The sequence below is a fragment of the Saccopteryx bilineata genome, chromosome X (genome assembly GCF_036850765.1).
Source record: "Saccopteryx bilineata isolate mSacBil1 chromosome X, mSacBil1_pri_phased_curated, whole genome shotgun sequence".
NCBI classification, from domain to species: Eukaryota; Metazoa; Chordata; class Mammalia; order Chiroptera; family Emballonuridae; genus Saccopteryx; species Saccopteryx bilineata.
In genome coordinates this window covers 54,940,959-54,957,752 of record NC_089502.1, presented here as the reverse complement: position 1 = coordinate 54,957,752, position 16,794 = coordinate 54,940,959, and the positions used below count along the sequence as shown (strand labels likewise).

Sequence of the window (16,794 nt, the reverse complement as noted above, 5' to 3'; positions counted from 1 at the left end):
TAAAAATAATATTTGCCAGTCTCCCTTATAACTAGAATACAAACATGTGGCCTAGTTTCTGCCAATGAAATGCATTTATAGGGAGCATAGATTCCCAAGTGAACTATGTACGGAAGCAGGCCACTAGTAAGCTATCCATTGTGCTGGCGTGGTTGGCCACAGACGTGCCGTGGTTATGGAGCTGAAGGCGGCAGCTGCATCTCTTTCATCAGGGCAGCTTGACCAAGTGGTTTGGGGATGGCAGCAGATCCTTAATCGGGCTGTCTTTCAGTGCTGTGGTTCTGGAAGCTGTTCCTATGATATCTGCAACCATTCTGATTCAAGAGAGCTACCTAATATATCTTAATAGCATATTTTCTTTTCCTATTTAAACTAGCCAGAGTGGATCCTCTTATGTTCCATAATTTGGGCTATTACAGTAATTCAAGTGACTAATGATAAAATTCCAAACTGAGAGAGATTGTAGTCAGATAGGACAGAGGGAATACACTCAATCATGTAAATATTATTTGAAGGCAGCATTCTCTCCCTCAGGGTGAAAAATACCTACTAGCTTCCTCACATGAATAAGCGCAAGAATACCACTTATCCTCTTGTCATATAGCTTAGCATCCATCTCTCTCTGTCTCAAATAGTCTGTGGTTTGAGAAATGCCAGGAGGGCAAGAATTTCTACCTCCTTCATCTTGAAATACTAGACCTCTATTAATTCAGCATCTGATTTTATTACCACATGGGCAGACACATCATTCAGCTAACTCACACTGTCTTTGCTAAGTCTTGCTCACATATGCTAGGCTATGCTCTGCTGCTTCAACACATTCTGGCTACGTTACAGTCTCCAGCAAATGCAGTTAGCCTGTCTGCACGCCCCAAGTACTACAGAATCAACTTCAGGACACTGACAAGATGGAGTATCTGCATTTGTGAACTTCGCCGCCAGGCCTCGGAGTGTGGTAGTGCCACCTTCAGGAGTCTCTAGGTAGAGAATGTGCTCTCCTTTCAGTGACACTTCTACATGACAAGGTAGCTCCATTTGCTCTGCAATGGCAAGCACTGCTGAAATTTCGCTATCAGAGTAGTATCATTTTGCACGAAGGATGGCAGGGCAGCACAGGGAACAAGAAATTACAGACCTCACACGCATGTTGTCACGGTTAAGCGTGATCATGAACCTAAGCCCAGAGTACAGGTGGGGGCAAATGTAGGTTTGAGTATGTAAAACACGGAGTGGATTATTGGATTATAATTTACTAGTGTATTATTCTCCATTCGAACAACTGTAAACCTAGTTTTGCCCCACCCTCTATATTAACTAGCCTTCAAAAGTGCTAGCTGTTAATGTTTGTATCACCTCCTCAGTCTTTTTTTTTTTTTTTACCACTTTTCATCTTACCCCTTTATTCTTTTGGGGGCTTTTTATGGTTTTATTGATTCTAGAGAGGAAGGGAGAGAGCAAGACACAGACAGAAACATTGATCTGTTCCTGCATGTGCACTGACAGGGAATCAAACCAGCAACCTCAGTGCTTCAGAACAATACTCCAACCAACTGAGAAATCTGGCCAGGGCTGATATTACCCTTATGTTCTGTTTTGTTTTTCTGTTCATTTGTTGTGTTTTTTTTTTTGGGGGGGGGGTTAGCAAGAGAAAGAGAGAGACAGTGACAGATAGGAAGGGAGAAATGAGAAGCATCAGTTCTTTGTTGCGGCACCTTAGTTGTTCATTGATTGCTTTCTCATATGTGCTTTGACTGGGGGGTTCCAGCCAAGCCAGAGACCTTGGGCTCAAGCCAGTGACCTTTGGACTTAAGCCAGCGACCATGGGGTCATGTCTATGATCCCACGCTCAAGCTGGCGACCCCACACTCAAGCTGGTGACCCCGCGCTCAAACTGGTGACCATGTGCTCAAGCTGGTGAGCCCACATTCAAACCAGCAACATCAGGGTTTTGAACCTGAGTCCTTAGCATCCCAGGCCAATGATCTATCCACTGTGCAACCGCCTGATCAAGCTCTCTGATGTTTTAACAATGCAAGGTTGTTTGTAGTTTTCCTGCGTACACAACGCTGTGACACACGTCCATTATGCTGCACAGGACACTGTTCTCTCTGCCTGCAATGCTGTCATCTTCACCACCCTCTTCCTCTAGAAACCCCGTCTCATCTCAACGCAGTTACTCTGACATGAACAGCTCATACATGTACTAAGTCTTCATATTTCCCCCAAATCATCTCATTTAGAAATGACTATCTTCACTCTAGTCTTCCATAATAATTCCGATATTGCAGCACTGAAATGGAAACTATCTGGTAAACCGATCTCCCCTAAACTATAAGCTAACTGAGGACAAAAACTGGGTCTTTTAAATCTTTATACTCCCAGCAAAGAGCATAGCTCCTGGAATGTTCCAACCATTTAATAAATATTTGTTGAATCAATGTGATATTTTGGACCTTTTCTCTAAACACTTTAATTTGCTTTATAGCCACCAAGATTTTCTATACCTATAAATTTGCTGCATGGGTTGACTGGGAATAGGTAGCATTCATATGAACAGAAAGACTGTAACGACTCATTTTATTTTTATAGAAATAAGAAGTATACTACTAATTAAGCAGCTAATACTTCCAATTCATTAACTCTACCTTTATAATACAGTCATAAAACTAAATAGAGCAATAATCATAATTCAATATTAATTCTAAACAATGTAATTGAATATGAAACTACTTCTAAACAGAATTCTTATAGTACTGAAAACACACAAGCAAGCTTTTAGTATGTTTAACATTTAGTTAGCACATCTATAATATATAAGAAATCAGTATTTTATAGTTTTCAAATGTTGTTTAAAGTCTACATAATTGACCATTTATGTTTTTAAAGCTATATATGAAAACATTAAACAACTTTTCTCCTTCCACATATGCCATGATGTAATTTTCCCATTACAGACAAATTCCTTCACTTCTTCAGCAAATAAACATTGTGTTCTTAAAGTTCTCACTGGGGGACCATATTAGAGTAAAGGAGGATAAAAGCTGAACCAACTGCCCATTCAGATCTTATTCATTCATTCATTCTTATTCCACTCTCGCCCCAGAAATCTTTAAACCGGTGACAATTTTTAAAACTTTCTCCTCGTCTTCTAACATCATTTTCTAACTCTTCCACTGTTTTCATATTTTGCATTATGAGGGGTAATGTTAACTTTTTATGTATCATCTTTCCCTATAAGACAGAAGTAGTACTTGTTCCTTATTATATAAATTTGCTATAAATTTCTGTATTTTCTGTAGTGTTTCTGTTTGGGAAACATGTCATGGTCCCAATTTGAAGCTAGTTTCAACCTTCTGTTTTAATTACATGCTTTTTTTATTCTTATATGAAACATTTAATCTTTCTTATTTGATCATTTTTAGGATTGATAGATTATAATTTCTAAAGCTTTCCTTTTCTTTGTTCCTTTCAATTTTTTAATTTAGAAATTAAATTTAATGGGGTGACATTGGTCCATAAGAACACAAAAGTTTCAGATAAACATCTCTATAGCATTTAAACTACTGATTTTGTTGACCACCTGTTCCTTGACAATCTGAACTTGACTTCACCATCAAATGCCTGCCCTGAACACAGGGGGACATATATTTGTTTGAATTAGCATTTGGGGTTTCATTGGATAAATTCCCAGAAGTGGAATCCACTGTGCCACCACAGGCCAGGGCTGAGGGGTCCGACTTTAAATACCTATGTATACCTCTTTACCACCATGACGGTAAATACAGAATATGTATTTGATATTGGAAAACAAAAATATTATTTCACTTTCCCATAATCCTTAATCCTGAGCTCAACATTCAACCAGTAGTTTCCAGAGTGGAGAGATTACATAAAAGGATCTACTGTAGTTTGAAACAATATTTATTTGTACTCAAAACATACAAGAAAGTAAGTTTTAATATTTAGCATGAGGCCCTGGCTGGTTGGCTCAGCGGTAGAGCGTCGGCCTGGCGTGCAGGGGACCCGGGTTCGATTCCCGGCCAGGGCACACAGGAGAAGCACCCATTTGCTTCTCCACCCCTCCCCCTCTCCTTCCTCTCTGTCTCTCTCTTCCCCTCCCGCAGCGGAGGCTCCATTGGAGCAAAGATGGCCCGGGCGCTGGGGATGGCTCCTTGGCCTCTTCCCCAGGCACTAGAGTGGCTCTGGTCGCGGCAGAGCGACGCCCCGGAGGGGCAGAGCATCGCCACCTGGTGGGCAGAGCGTCGCCCCTGGTGAGCGTGCCGGGTGGATCCCGGTCGGGCGCATGCGGGAGTCTGTCTGACTGTCTCTCCCCGTTTCCAGCTTCAGAAAAAAATACAAAAAAAAATATTTAGCATGAGCACAACACAGGATCCCTCACTGGCTTCATAGGCACAAAGCATCCGTGGGGCATCTTAGGGGATGAGTGGGGTATCCACATGGCAGGTCTGCTGGCCGTTGCTCTACTGTGACAGAGTGCAGTTAATGTGCACCTGCTTCAGTGGATCGGTGGGTTGTTTTTATCTCATTTTAACTAAATCAACCCTCAAAGAAACAACAAAATAGAAAAGTGGTTTTGAAAGTTTCCTATGAAGACAACAGATTGAGGATAATAGGATAATACCAAGAAAGCAAACGCAAGGGAACCAGAAAACAGCAGACTGTTGTATTTCCTACTCATAAGTCTGAGCCTTTTGTCAGCCATACAGTGTGGTTAAAATGATGAAACTCTAAGGCTAGTAAGAAGCTGATCCCACAAGATGAAAAAGTATTAAGGTAACGTAGAAATATGGATGGGTATCAACAATCAATGATGACTCCCATTTATGCTACCTCAACCTAGCAGAACATATAAAACCCATTTTACAGCAAATGACAAAAGGTCTGTGACATCAGGTAAATACTTCGTAGAAGCACCTGAAATAATACATGCAAAACAATATGACAGTAAACTAGAACAAACTCCTGTCAGCAAATCCAGTTGAACACAGAAATCATTGCTTAAAATTTGCTAAAGCAAGTGTTAGAGGGCCTGACCAGGCGGTAGCACAGTGCATAGCACGTCAGACTGGGATGCGGAGGACCCAGGTTAGAAACCCCAAGGTCGCCAGCTAGAAAGCGGGCTCATCTGGTTTGAGCAAGGCTCACCAGCTTGAGCCCAAGGTCGCTGGCTCAAGCAAGGGGTCACTGGTACTGCTGTAAACCCCCCCACCCCCCGGCAAGACACATATGAGAAAGCAATCAAAGAACAGCAAAGGTGCCGCAACAAAGAAATGATGCTTCTCATCTCTCTCCTTCCTGTCTGTCTGTCCCTACCTGTCCCTCTCTCTGTCTCTGTCACAAATGAATTAATGAATTAATTAATCAATCAATCAATGAAAACAAAAACAAAAAACCCATAAGTGTTAAAAAAAACTACTCAGCCCTAACTAGGTGGCACAGTGAATAGAGCATACACCTGGGGTGCTGAAGACCCAGGTTTTGTTTTGTTTTTCTTTTTACAGAGACAGAGAGAGGGACAGACAGGGACAGACAGACGGGAACGGAGAGAGATGAGAAGCATCAATCATTAGTTTTTCGTTGCGCATTGCGACACCTTAGTTGTTCATTGACCTTGACCATGGGGCTTCAGCAGACTGAGTTACCCCTTGCTCGAGCCAGCGACCTTGGGTCCAAGCTGGTGAGCTTTGCTCAAACCAGATGAGCTCGCGCTCAAGCTGGCGACCTCAGGGTCTCAAACCTGGGTTCTCGGCATCCCAGTCCAACGCTCTATCCACTGCGCCACCGTCTGGTCAGGCAGGACCCAGCTTTGAATCCTCATGGTCGCTGGCTTGAGACAAAGGTCACTGGCTTAAGTTCCAGGTTGCTGGCTCAAGTGAGAGGTCACTGGCTTGGCTGTAGCCATCCCAGCCCCATCAAGGCACATATGAGAAAGCAATCAATGAACAACTATGGTGCCATAACAAAGAATTGATGCTTCTCATCTCTCTCCCTTCTTGTCTGTGTGTCTCTCATTCTTATGATAAAAAAATAAAAATTAAGTTACTCAGTGTAAAAGGTTTATCATAGAGTCAAATGAAAATAGTTATTTTTTTAAACAACTCAGCATATATTATTTGCTAGATTGTTTCAATAACAAAATATAAAAACTACTTTTCTTTGTGTCACTAATGGAACAATCTAATAGAGAAAACATATTATAAAATAAATGATTTGCTTATTAAAAGAGATGCTTTATGAAAAAACTAAGTGGGAGGATTCCTGGTAAGACTACCCCACATATAAAATTCAGGGTATTGCAAGAAAGAAGTTGAAATACTCAGAATGCTAGAGTCAAGAATGTAGCTCTTTTTTTGAACAGAAGTTGGATATTTCAAATGCAGTAGAATATTTACAGTATATTGCAATGAGAGAGAAAATGAGCATGAAACTATGTTGTACCTGACAGAGATAGCTCTGGTTATATCAAAACAAAGTATCTCAAAACTGGTAAAAATTTTGCATTAGGCAAAATAATTTAGGTATTTTTCACTCAACAGAAGACTAGTAATCCCTTGAGAGTTTAACAATTAGTAAGAAAGTAATTATTTAAGTGAACTTCAGTGAAAAAGACACACTTTGGCAGACCGAACTTACGGATCTCTGCCCTTGACCCTGCATGACTCACTTCTCTCTTCCTCTGGCTGGTGTTAGATGCCATGTTGATGTTGGGAGGGAACAGGAGCAGATAAAAATGGTGATGAAGGTCTCCTCATTCAGAAAAAGGAAGGAAAAGTACAAAGAGCCCGAGTCCCTGATGACATCTGTCAAAGCCCATTTTTTTAAGCCCATTTAGAACCCATTTTTTTTTAAATGATGTTTATTTTACTGATTTGAGGGAGAGAGGAAGGGCGGGGGAAGAGAAAGAGAGAGAGGCAGGAACACTGTTCCTGTATGTGCCCTGACCGAGGTTCGAAATGGCAACCTTTGCACTTCCAGACAATGTTCTATCCAACTCAGCCATCTGGCCAAGGCTGAACCCATTTATTTAAAAATATTTAAAAGCAACACTCCAGATTAGTTGCAAGAACTGACTGTCATCAAGGAAGATGGAAATTTACTAGCCACGATGCAACAGGAAACCTTTGCTCGATTCATAGATTGGACTAAGAAAAGTTAATACAGTGATTTAATAAGTGCTGCTAATGATGTTCTGTTCTACTTGGACCGACATATCTTTGTCAGATTTATGTTTTAAGTGTAACAGACATTAAAGCAAATATCAAACTAAAATGATCAGGGAACTAAATCTAATTACTGTCTTTTTTTTCTTTTTAACAAGACATAAAAAATGACGTTGTCATTGTTCTCACTAAAAACTTATTAACCAGGACAGGAAGAGCTTTTGTGCCATTAATAAATAAAATAAACTCATTTTAAATCATTTAAAAATCTTGTTCATCTCATGCTTTTCTCATTCTTTAGTATGTATTTTATACTGTCCATAGCATTAGTACATACCTATACGTATATACAAACATTGGTGGGATTCAGACAGTCTGCACTGGTTCGGCAGAACCGATACCTAATTTTTTGTTGAGTTTGGCGAACCGGTTGTTAAAATGGCACTTGTTATCAGGGCTCTCTCTAAGGTGGGCGCCTGGGCAGCCGCCCAGTGTGGGAATCACACATTGACGTTCCTTACTCTTTTTGAACGCTCATCTGCATAACAGTGTATTCTGAGTGCCCGCAGTGATGTTCATTTCGTCCATAGGGGAAAATATTGCAAGTGAGGACACGGATCAAGAAGCAATATGGAAAGATCTTAAATAACAGTTTTATTGTTTTTTGTCAGGTATTATTTAATACTTTTTCATAAATATTTTAAAACTCTTTCTTATAACATAGTCTAGTTTTGTGTACCTCTTTTATTGTTCTTATTTAAGTATTAAATGCATGTAATAATAAACTACCTTTCAACGTATCATTTTTTTATATTTAAAACGGTCATTAGGGCAGAGTACCGGTTGTTAAATTATTTAAACCACCACTGTATATATAATTTTTAAATAAAATACATTGCGGTTACTTGCTCAAGCAGACAGACATATACAAGTGTGGGCAAATGTAGGCTTACAGTTGTGAGTACACAAAACACAGAGTTTATTTTTGTATTTATATATTAATTATTGTATTATTATTACTAACCTACCTTTGCCCAGCCCTATGTGCTTCTGTGTGTGTTTGTGAATATCTTCTTTTTTCCTTCTCCAACAGGATAGGAAATCAAAAAGTTTACAGACTACTACACTAGTCCAGATGTTGACAAATGTTCTCTGTAAAGGACCCGACTATTAATGTTTAGGCTTTGAAGGTCACGGGGTATTTGGTGTTCTTTTTTGTTTGTTTGTGTGAGGGTTTTTTTTTGTATTTTTCCAAAGTTAGAAGCAGGGAGGCAGTCAGACAGACTCCTGCATATGCTCGACTGGGATCCACCAGGCATGCCCACCAGGGGGCGATGCTCTGCCCATCTGGGGCATTTCTCCATTGCAGCCAGAGTCATTCTAGCACCTGAGGCAGAGGCCACAGAGCCGTCCTCAGCGCCTGGGCCAACTTTGCTCCAACGGAGCTTGGCTGCAGGAAGGGAAGAGAGAGACAGAGAGGAAGGAGAGGGGGAAGGGTGGAGAAGCAGATGGGCGCTTCTCTATGTGCCTTGATTAGGAATCAAACCCAGGACTTCCACATGCCGGACTGAGGCTTTACCACTGAGCCACCAGCCAGGACGGTCATGGGGTATTTGTTACAAGCACTCAACTCTGCAACTGCCGCACAAAATATGCCATCAACAGTCTGAGAATACATGGCTATAACTGCATTGAACAGAAACACTGAATTTCATACAACTTTCATCTGTCTTGCAACAGTCTTCTTTCTTTCAATTTTTCTTTCAAACCATTTAAAAATATGAAAACAATTTGTACCCTGTGAGCTGTACAAACTAAAATCCTAGAGGTGGGGATAGTGTCTTTGTCACCTTTACGTTCCCTGCACGTAAGAAAGTATCTGGCTTTCAGTAGAGAGTTGTCCAACTTTTCTGTGACACAAAACTTGTCTTTGCTTTCACTCTCTCACAAATCGACGGTGTTATATTGAGTTGTATACTTGAAACCAATTCAACACAGTAAATTAAAGAACAAATTAATAAAAAAAAGCGTGACCTGTGGGGGCGCACTGCACAAAGCATCAACCTGTAGCCCTGATGTCAGTCACTGGTCGAAACCCCAGGCTTGCCCACTCAAGGTGCATTTGAGAAGCAACTATATATTGATGCTTCCTGTTCCTCCCCACCTACCTTTCACCTTTGTCTCTCTCTGTCTCCCTCTAAAATCAATAAATAAAATCTTTAAAAATTGTAATAAAAGAAAAGTACACCCTGTGTTCTTCTCTGTCACCCCTATTAGAGCATAAGAACCCTGAAGGGAGGGATTTTCCTTAGGTCAGGGGTCCCCAAACATTTTACACAGGGGGCCAGTTCACTGTCCCTCAGACCGTTGGAGGGCCGGACTATAAAAAAAACTATGAACAAATCCCTATGCATACTGCACATATCTTATTTTAAAGTAAAAACAAAAACAGGAACAAATACAATATTTAAAATAAAGAACAAGTAAATTTAAATCAATAAACTGATCAGTATTTCAATGGGAACTATGGACCTGCTTTTGGCTAATGAGATGGTCAATGTGCTCCTCTCACTGACCACCAATGAAAGAGGTGCCCCTTCCTGAAGTGCGGCGGGGGCCGGATAAATGGCCTCAGGGGCCGGATGTGGCCCGCAGGCCGTAGTTTGGGGACCCCTGCTTAGGTCGTTCTCTGCTCTTTCTCCTCGGAGCGTAGAATGCAGCCTGACATATAGAAGGCATTGGACTTCAATGAAATCGTTCCAACTTGAGAATGCTTTCATGCTTCAAGAAATAAAGACTAAAAATTCAGGAGTGGCACTGGGTTTCACAGTCTATGCAGGTCTTGTTTGTTTCCTCCCTGATCCCCTGGCACTGGGTTAGGTATCTTCAGTCCGGTTCTCCTGGCTGCTCTACTGCCATGGAAATCCCGTTTACTTGCTTGTCTACCTGATTAACTCAGCCCTCTGGGGAAAAGGGAGGCATTGTATTCATCTGGGTGCCCTTAGCATGAAATAAAGGATCTGGCACATTGCATGTATCAATAAATGGCTGGGAAAAAATGCATTCATGGCAATCAGTACTAGCAGAACCTTTCAAATAGTAAAAATATTTTGGAAAACATCTCCAGACAAACCAAGAAGAGAGGCAGTGAATTGTGAAGTTTACCAGCTACAATCAAAACAAATTTGCAAATCTAGTTCTTTTTCTTTCTTTTTTTTTAATTAAGTGAGAGGCAGGGAGGCAGAGTCAGACTCCTGCATGTACTCAGACCGAGATCCACCTGGAAACCCACATCTGGGGCCTCAGCTCTATTGTTCAGCAACCAAGCTATTTTAGCACCTAAGGCAAGGCCATGGAGCCATCCTCAGCACTTGGCGCCAACTTGCTCCAACTGAGCCATGGCTGCTGGAAGAGAAGAAAGGGAGAAAGAGAACGAGAAAGAGAAAGAGAAAGAGAAAGAGAGAGAGTAGGGGGAGGGGGAAAAGAGGGAGAGGCAGATGGTCACCTCTCCTGTGTGCCCTGATCAGGAATCGAACCTGAGACTTTCATATGCTGGGCCAATGCTCTGCCACTGAGCCAACCAGCCAGAGCCAACCTTCATTCCCCTTCCTGGGACCCCTAGCCTACTACTCTCTTGGTTGTATGAAAGCTTTGGTGAGAATTATGCTTAGTAAGGAAATTGGAAAGTGACTCAACTTTCATCACCTTTTAGAACTGTTTACTGGATAAGTTCTGCTCCTTTTTAAGTTTTTCTTAGGAGTCTATATCAACCAGAAATGATGATGCTGGCATTCCCTCAGTCTAATGAGATGGAGGAAGGATACTGGCCACAGAAATGGAACCACTGGAAATAATGCTATCTAGTCAATTTCTAAAGATCTAGTCATTTCTGAAAACTATTTCCATGGCTTACTATAATGTTTAAGATCTAGTTTATCAATCATGTGTTTGATGGCAAATTAACCATTAATTAAAATCTCTAAAAAGTTCTCATCCAAGCTAATCAACCCTACAATACCAGCATTGGCTGAGAAAGAAACCCGTGCTAGCAGTCGGCAGTGAAGAAGGATGCTTAGGCTCAAGTACAAACCCCAGGGTTCAAAGTTAGTCTCTTAACTGATGAAAGGCAAAAGGGAGAGGACAAAATTAAAATATTTTGGATTATTTATCAGAGTCCTAGCAGATGGAATATAGGATAGCTTAACATTTGTTGCATATAACTACATTCTTATTGCATTTTTCTAAAATGCAAAAAGCATTAATATAAATTGCTGAACAGAAACAAAGTATAAAACATCAAATTTGTGTATGGAATATATTAAACACTGTTCTTAATAAATGAAGTTCAAATGAACTGTGCCTAGAAATTAATCATAAATCATCACTAACTTCATCTTTTGCATATAACCAGACTAATTGTCTATGTAGAAACACAGTGCTTACTGCCATATTTGTATGAACCCAATGTTACCAGTGTGAGCTGGGCTTCCGCCAATGCTTGTGCTACCTAGTAGAAATTAAATTCCAACTTGTAATCTCTATATGTTTTGTTTTTAGCAAAAAAGAGACTGAGACAGACAGGAAGGGAGAGAGATGAGAAGCATCAACTCATAGTCATGGTACCTTAGTTGTTCATTGATTGCTTTCTCATATGTACCTTGACAGGGGGCCTCCAGCTGAGCCAGGGACCCCTTGCTCAAGCCAGTGACCTTGGGCTCAAGGCAGTGACCTTTGGGCTCAAGCAAGTGACCACTGGTTCATGTCTATGGATAAGTTCATGTCTATAATACCCTAGATACCAGCAACCCTGTGCTCAAGCTGGTGAGCCCATGCTCAAGCCAGCGACCTCAGGGTTTCAAACCTAGGTCCTGACCAGGTGATGGCGCAGTGGACAGAGCATTAAACTAGAACACAGAGGACCCAGGTTTGAATCCCCGAGGTCGCCAGCTTGAGCGAGGGCTCATCTGGCTTGAGTGCAGGTTCACCAGCTTGGGCACAGGGTCGCTGGCTTGAGCGTGGGATCATAGACATGACCCCATGGTCAATGACTTGAGCCAAGGGTCACTGGTTTGAAGTGCAAGGTCACTGGCTTGAGCAAGGGGTCACTCACTCTGCTGGAGCCACCCCCATCAAGGCACATATGAAAAAGCAATCAATGAACAACTAAGGTGCTACAACAAAGAACTGATGCTTCTCATCTCTCTCCCTTCTTGCCTGTCTGTCCCTATCTGTCCCTCTCTCTGTCTCTCTCTCTGTCCTTGTCTCTCTCACTAAAAAAATAAAATAAAATTCAGTTTTACAAGCTATGCTTTCATGCTGCTAATAAATAGCTTGTGCTCTATGAAATAAGCAAGCACCTAAAAGTTTGACATCCGGAGTTTTAAATCTGTCAGCAGTAGCCACTCACACCATTACCCAGAAGATCTGTCTATTACTGTTTCACTGAGTACCCACAATCTGAAAACTAGCTTACCAATGCATAGAATAGGTGTCAGAGTCAATGAAACATTAGTAATCTACTAATACACTAGTCAGGGAAAACCTAACCACTCAGATCTTTGAGGTAACTGGACTCGTTCCAGGATTTTATTTCGCTATAAAGCCAAGTGATTTTTCAAACGAGCTATTAGTAATTAAAGAAGAGTTATAAAAATCAAATAAAAGTTAATACTTAAAAAAAAACCCTATGTCTTGCAGTAATTAAAGTTTTAGCCCAATATCCCCGATTATCTACATCTACAAGCCTGTACGATGAGAACTGCTGTTAATAGACAGGATCCTCGGGCTTAACAAGAATTTCAATTATCAGAGTAAGATAGGATTACATTTGAATATCGGCTTTCATTATTTAAGCTTTCACCAAAAGTTTCACCGAAATAGATCATCCCCCAGAAATTCCAAATAATAAATTGTATCGGCAACATTAGGGTCAATTATTTCTTGTCAGGCATCTAAAAGACGGAGGAGGACACCAAATCAATGTTGGGGACAGGGGAACGGAGGTGGAAGCATTTCAAATTGAAGGGAATGATCAACTGCATCAAAGCCTGCTGCTCAGTCGATTAGGATGAGAATCGAGCACTGACCATGGGATTCGGCAGCAGGAAGATCTTTGGTGACACTGATAACGCTTTTGATGGAATGGTGAGATGGAAGCCTGGCTCGGGCGAGTTTAGGAGAGGAGGTGAGAGGCGAGAAATCAGAAGCAATCAATATAAACAAAATTGGGGGAGGCGTTTTACTTCAAAGGGGAGTAAAAATAGAGCAGTAGCTGACAAGGGAGATAAGGTCAAGAAAAGGTTTTGTAAAATGAGACAGGTTGTTTGTACGCCACTAGGGATGGCAGAGGAGAGAGGAGAAAAATTATTGGAGTGATGTCCCTGAGCCGCTGAAAAGGAATGGAACCTTGTACACAAATGGAGGGATTTGGAACATAAAAAGTTCACCTCTGATGACAGGAAACAAGACAAACTATGTGAGTGTAGATACAAAAAGTTAGGTAGATATATACGGGGGGGTGTGTGGAAGTTCTTTTCTGATTGCTTCCATTTACTCAGTAAATTAATCAGCAAGCTCATCAGCCAAGTATAAAGACAGGAAAGAGTTTTGCGGATTGAACAGCAAAGTGAAGGTGTGATATAGTCATCGAGCCACGCAGTTGAGAAACTGAAGTTGAGACAATAATTGTCGGAAACATCAGGGTCTATCTGGGGCTTTGGAAAAGCAATGTCTCTGAATCATTCATGTGGCATGGATAAGAACAGGCAAAACCTAAAGGACAGGAGGAGCAGTGAGGAGGCCGTTTCAGTAGCCTACAAGAAAAGATCAACAGAGGGATTTGTCGAAAGTAGGGCAAGAGCGGCTGGGGGTGACTGAGGAAACAGATGTGGGAGTCATTACACAAGCAGAGCCAGTGAGACTGGGCAAGCGGTGAGAAGTGATGGAGGACAGCAAGGAGGAGGAGCTGGCCCACCAGTGTCAAGCTTAAGTGAAGTGGAGTTCGGGCAATGCCACTGATAAACTCTTAAGAACAATTTCAATACTATAAGAATTAATAGCCAAATAGCAGAGTAAAGTGGTAAGTGTAGTTTGAATGAGGCTTGAATGAAGACAGGAAAGAAAAACAATTTTTTTCATTTCATTTATTGATTTTGGAGAGAAGAGAAAGAGAGAGAGAAGCGGGGAGAAGCAGGAAGCATCAACTCCCATATGTGCCTTGACCAGCAAGCCTGGGATTTGAACCAGAGACTTCAGGGTTCCAGATTAACGCCTTATCCACTGCGTCACCACAGGTCAGGCAGGAAAGAAAATTTTAAAATGTGTAAAGTATGAAAATTATCAAGGAATGTTTCTATTTCTGTTGGTATGTTATTGTTACTTTCTTGGCGATTAAGATAAAGCAACCAAATGGTAAACTGAGGGGCAATCTAGGTGAAATATTCACCTAGGTGATGGGCAATCTAGGCGGAAGGCTGAAGAGGGCCCCAGATAGAAATATTGGCAACTAAAGAAAGAACTTGATTTGATAAACAGAGGGACTGTAACCTACATTTATGAAGTTAGTTATGCAGAAAGCTTTAATCCCAGACACTACTCTAGGAATAGCATCTACTTTAATCCTACAGATATCCGTACAAGGTAGTTCCTTTCATACCTTTGTTACAGTTGAGGAAAATGAAATGTAGAGAGGTTTATATAACCTTTGCAAGGTAATGCAATTCACGGCAGAGCCAGAAGTCAAATCCAAGTCAGAATGACCCCGGAGTCCATGTTCAGAACCACTATACAATACCCACTTTGTCAATTAGGCGCCTGGGAGAGGTAGCATACGTTATTTCACTTCTGAGGAGAATTTCAGAGCAAAAGATCTTACACAGGTGGACTCATTCCAAAGCATGATACCATCCAAACAATACCCATGCCAATACTTAGCGAAATATCTAGGTTCAGAGGTCAGAGTTGAGGAATGCAGGAACTAAGAGCAAAAAAAGCATGGGGTTATTAACATCATAGTTGAAATCACCCCAATGAATAGCATGGGAAAAGTCAAAGGGATAACCAGGTGCTTTTCTCATCAAGGAAGGTCAGCAGAGAACAGATTTCACAAGAGGAAGCGCTGCTAAAAGATGGCTCAAAGGGGCACGGATGGAGCAGCAGCGCAGGCCAAGGCGGAAGGCTGAAGAGGGCGGGGTGTCAGGACAAGCCAGAGGCCAGCTGTGGCTCACAGGAGGAAGAGTCAAGGGCAAGTTTAAAGATAAAGGGAATAAGTTTGTATTAGTTCAACAACTTTCAACGAATATTTACTGGAGGCCTGTTTACTCTTCTTTTTTCCTCCTTCTTTTCAAGTGAGACAAGGGCAGATAAGAGAAACTCCCACATGTGCCCTGACCAGGATTCACCAGGCAACCCCTGTCTGGGGCCGATGCTCTGCCCATATGGGGCCATGTTCCCAACAGAGCTATTTTTAGCACCTGAGGTGGAGGCTCCATTGAGCCATCCTCAGTGTCCAGGGTTGATGTGCTAGAATCCATCGAGCCATGGCTGCAGGAGAAGAAGAAAGAGGGTAAGAGAGAGACAGAAAAAGAGAGAGAGAGAGAGAGAGAGAGAGAGAGAGAGAGAGAGAGAGAAGGGATAGGAGGAACAGTGGAGAAGCAGATGGTCACTTCTCCTTTCTGCCCTGACTGGAAATCAAACCCAGGATATCCACATGCCAGGCCAACACTCTACCACTGAACCAAATGGCCAGGGCCTGTTTACTCTTCTTCTAGGCACACAGGGAAAGAGTGGGTGTCAGGAAGAGGGGTAGGGACAAGCTGTCCCATAATGAGCAGAGTAGAAGAATCCAGATTTTCAGGAATTCCTAACCTTTTCTTTTGGTGTGGGCAATGGAACCTTGGAAACTAATGTGAACTCTAACTCTAGATTAAATAGTCATCTACCCCAAAACTGAAAATAAGTAGGAGAGAACTGTAAATGAATGAGTCATAAGTCAAGATCTCCACTTCATTTCTGGTCAAGCAAACCAATGTAATACAGCACAAATCCTCATCTCTCCTCTTCTACTATCAACTACTAAGGACTCAAAATGTTATATTTATTATCTAACAAAAGAAATAATCTATCTTGACCAGGCAGTGGCACAGTGGACAGAGTGTCAGACTGAAACACAGAAAACCCAAGTTCAAAACCTGAGGTCGCCAGTTGAGCACAGGCTCACCAGCTTGAGCACGGGGTCACTGGCTTGAACATGGGATCATAGACATGACCCTGTGGTAGCTGGCTTGAGCCCAAAGGTCGCTGGCTTGAAGCCCAAGGTAGCTGGCTTGGGCCCAAGACCACTGGCTTGAGTCCAAGGCTGGTGGCTTGAGCCTAAAGGTTACTGGCTTGAGCAAGGGGTCACTCACTTTGCTGTAGTTCCCCCACCCTCCATCAAGGCACATATAACAAAGCAATCAATGAACAACTAAGGATCCAAAACAAAGAATTTACATTTCTCATCTCTCTCCCTTCCCGTCTGTCTATCTTTCCCTATGTGTCCCTTTCTCTCTCTGTCTCTGATACAAAAAAAAGGAAAGAAATAATCTAGCCTGACCAGGTGGTGGCACAGTGGATA

The 16,794-nt window shown here is 41.8% G+C and overlaps 1 protein-coding gene across 3 annotated transcripts in view; it reads right to left on the bottom strand.

Annotated features, from left to right (window-relative positions):
- Positions 1-16,794, bottom strand: part of DIAPH2 (diaphanous related formin 2) — a 1,004,885-nt gene that overhangs the window by 917,334 nt on the left and 70,757 nt on the right. The window lies entirely within an intron of this gene.